Raw genomic sequence first — 4410 nt, 5'->3', positions numbered from 1 at the left:
TTCCTTTTTCCCTTTGTGACACGTACGGTTAGTCGGTTGCCCGTTACAAAGACGCGCCTTCTATGCGCATGTGGACCTGCTCGCCGAAGGGGTGCGCCCTTTGTCGCCTCGTTTATCGCGCTGAGCATTTAATGCCCTTAATGGCAATTCAAAACCCTACGAGAAAAGACCCTTATACCACTGTCTTTCGCGCTTCACATAGTTGGTTTCCTTTGCAGTTTTCATTTGGTTTCACTTTAGTCTCATTACATCTTCTTCGCTTCTTCCTCTTTCTTTCAAAAATTTCCCCTGCAGACCACTGCTTTTACTAGATCCCTTTCGAATTTTTGATCCCCCTCAAGTATCATCCTCATCCTAGTAAGCTTCCTGTTCTTTTTCTTAGTATTGATGTTTATTCTTTTGGCTTTGCATGTGTGTTTGCCCTGTTGGTATGAACTGTCTGACGTGACCTGTGTATTTGCCTATGTTTTAGCATTAGGTAGATACTGTAGGGGGGTTACCATTCTAGGGTTTTTGTTTCTCTGGCCTTATTTTCATGATTTCTAGTTGATGGATAGGAAAATTGTAGTTTCTGGTAGTGTGGTAGTTTTCTGGTAGTGCTTTCGACCTCCCGGCCTTATAAACTGATTTTGAGTGGTGCCCCCACTGTAGGTATGGTTCAGCGTCCTGTCGTAAGGGTCGTGAGGCCGGCTCTGTACGGCCGATACGCGTGGGTGACATCGGATGTAAAGGATACCCCTAATCAGATGTCCCTAGAGGAACTTATGGAGTTCCGACAGGCCGACTTTCTCTGCGGAGGGACCGATGAGGAGGCTAACTACATGACCTTTATTCCTGTCGACCATGAACGAATATATGAATTGAATCTACACTCCCCTCAGGTCCCCGACTGGATGTGGCTGTATAAGGCCATGTTCACTCGCTTGGGAGTTCGCCTTCCCTTCTCCCCTTTTCAAATGGTGCTGCTGAACCGATGTGACGTAGCGCCATCCCAATTGCATCCGAACAGCTGGGCATCCATCTGCTGTTTCGAGATGGTATGCAAGTACTTGGAGCTGCCGGTCTCTGTCGAAGTATTTCTTTTTCTTTTCAACCTAACAAACCCTTCCAAGGAGGGGAGGGCCAAAAAGGGCTATATGTCCTTCCGGGTGGCCCAAGGCAAGCGGATCTTCTGGGTATTCGAAGATTCTTATCATGGTTTCAAGGACAAGTACTTCAAAGTCCGTCCCGCAGAAGTTCGGCATCCCTTCTGGTTGACATTAGAGGGGGAACGCCGCATACCGACCTACTAGAGTTTCGGGGCGGGAGCTAATGTCTTCACGAAAATAACGTATAAGGGGTTGTCCCCGGAGAATAAGAGGGTTGCCGATGTGTTGTTGGCCATTTTTGGGAAAAATCTTGTTAACCCCCATCTCCTTATGGGCGATCGAGATATGGCTAGGAATTACATACGTGAGTAGTTGTTTAGTGGCTTTTTTTAACTTGCATGTTATTTTGGTTTGTTTGCCCGTTTTGACGGTTATCTATTTTTTCGTGTTTTGCTGCAGTGTCAATGTCTGCCGAGGTGGCTAGACTTGAGGGTTTGTTCAATACCTTCCTGACAGGTAGTGACGACGACTCTGCTACCCCCGCTGAGGAGATCCCGGCTGACGACGCCATCGAGCCTGAGGTTCAGTCCCAGCCTGCCCAGGGGCCCGGGGCAAACGCGTCTTCAAACCCTCAACTGGAGGCAAGGGATGGCTCGGGGTCCCTGAAGAACTGAAGATTGATGGTTTAGAAGTTATAGTAAACTCTCGTTGCAAGTATAGTACTAAACCAAGCAATCAACCTTTCTTACAAAAGTTTTGGTTGTCACAAGTAACAAACCCCTTTAAAATTAATAACCGAAGTATTTAAACCTCGGGTCGTCTTCTCAAGGAACTGCAGGGAGGTATGTACTTACTATTGGTTATGAAGATTGTAAATTGGGGGTTTTGAAAGTAAGGAACAAGTAATTTGAATGACAAGTAAAATAAATAAATAACTGTAAAACACACTTCTGGCAAGGTATGAGAAATTGGAAGTCCTATCCTAGTTATGCTTATCAATGGAGGCGAGAATTGAATCTTAATCCCACTTAGTTAGCCTTTACTAAAGCAAAGGAAGATCAAGTGGATTAATTAGTCTGATCTTCAGGTTCTAGTCAATTCCTAAGAAAGGACTGGAATTATTGAAGTTCAATTCAATTAGCAAAGATAACAATTATCGATCACGTTGAGTTTGATAACTCCTGAGTTACTGATTTCTTAACCAAGACCAAAAGGGGAAAAGTAAATCTACTCGAATAAAAATATCTTCAGGTTGGAAGTAACGGTAACATAAACAAAAGAGAGCAATCATAAACTGAAATACCTCAAATAACATTAATTAATAGAATTATCTGTAACATAGAAAAGTTCATAAACTAAATTGAGAAGATAATAAAAAAGAAAGTTGAACCTGATAAAAAGGGACAATCATAAAAGCAAGAAAAATCCTAAATCCTAATCCTAAGAGAGAGAGGAGAGAACCTCTCTCTAAAAACTACATCTAAATCATGAAAAGTGAATAATTCGAGACTCTCTCTGAATGGATGTATTTTCCCTCTTTATAACCTCTGATCTGTGCTTTCTGTACTTGGATCTGGGCCAAAAAGGGCTTCAGAAATCGCTGGGAGCGTTTTCTGTAATTTCTGGTGCATGGCCTCTGGCACGCGTCTGCGTGGGTCACGCGGTCGCGTCGTCTGGAGTTTTCCTTATTACGCGTTCGCTTCGGTCATGCGTCCGCATCATCTGCGTTTTGCTCGTGGCACGCAATCGCGTCATTCACGCGTCTGCGTCACTGCCTTTTCGCGCTGGTCATGCGGCCGCGTCGTCCATGCGTTCGCGTCACTGCCAGTTTCTTCAAAAACTCCATTTTGTTCTTTCCTTCCATTTTTGTATGTTTCCTTTCCATCCTTTAAATCATTCCTGCCTTAGAAGATCTGAAACTACTCAACACACAAATAACAGCATCGAATGGTAATAAAGGGTAATTAAAGTAATTATTTTTAAAGCATAAAAAACATGTTTTTCACATACATCACATAATAAGGAAGGGAAGGTAAAACCATGTAATTAACATGAATAAGTGAGTGAAGGATTGAATAAATCACCTAAATTGAGCACAAAATATATCATAAAATATGGGTTTATCAACCTCCTCACACTTAAACAATAGCATGTCCTCATGCTAAATCCAAGGTAAAGAGTAAGGTAAGGTTGAAGTGGTGGAATCTCATGCAATACAATCTATTCTAAATGCAACTACCTAAATGAATCATGAAATTCTAATTGTTATTCACTTGTATATAAAACTTGCATGTAGTTGAATTAATTCACATTCTCAAGGAATCATATATGCATAGCCAAACCTTAGATAATGTTAAAGCAATTTTACAATTGAGATGGGAAAGAAAAATATTTTACAGACTTGCAAGACAATTAACAATTTAAGCAGAGATATATGTTGATGAGCTATTGAACCCTCACTGGATTTTGTGTTTACTCTCTAGTCACTCAGTGTTTATTGGGTTAATCAATCTATTCTTCTTTTTATCCTTAATTTCTATAACTTTGTTCTTCATCTAACCAATCAACAATTACAAAATACAGACATTCAAAAATCATGAGGTCTTTATTTAAGGTTGTAATGGGGCCAAGGTAAAAGGTAAGGGTATATGTATAAGGCTAAGTGAGCTAATAAGTGAATCCTTGATTAGTCTAAGATCTCACCTAACATACATATTTATAAAGCAAAGCTTCTTTACCTATTTACCCAATTTTTTCCACTTTGTATTGCAAGCTCATATATTAACTTTAACTTTGTTCCATGTGCATTAATTCTTTTTATTTTGCAATTGGAAAATTTTCTTGTGTCCCCTTTATTTAATTTTTATTATATATATATTTTTTTAATGCACATGGTAATTCAATTGTTTTAATTTCACATGAGCATGCTTCCCAAAACTTTTATTTTGAAATGTCTTTATTCTTTTTTTAACTTTCTACCTTTGTTTCCATACTCCATGTTCCCATAAGGTTCCCCACACTTAAACAATACACAATTTCTATCTTAAGATAACCAAGGATTCAACTTGGGATTTTTATTTTGTTTTTCTGCTTAAGGCTAGTATTGTGGTTTATAGAACAAGAGGGGATTAAAAGCTCAAGGGGGCTAACAAGGGTGATGTAAAAGGTAGGCTAATTTGGGATGAGTGAGCATTTAATTCAAACAATGGCCTCAATCACTTTCTTGGTATGTATCTATATTCTATAATCGGACATATAGATTAAAACAAAGTAAAGAACATCAGAATAAAAGAGAAGGGTAAAACACACAGGAATAAAATAT

This window comes from Arachis hypogaea, chromosome 11, assembly GCF_003086295.3.
Source record: "Arachis hypogaea cultivar Tifrunner chromosome 11, arahy.Tifrunner.gnm2.J5K5, whole genome shotgun sequence".
Lineage (NCBI taxonomy): Eukaryota > Viridiplantae > Streptophyta > Magnoliopsida > Fabales > Fabaceae > Arachis > Arachis hypogaea.
The sequence above is the reverse complement of the archived record's forward strand: the minus strand, read 5'-3'. Positions refer to the sequence as shown.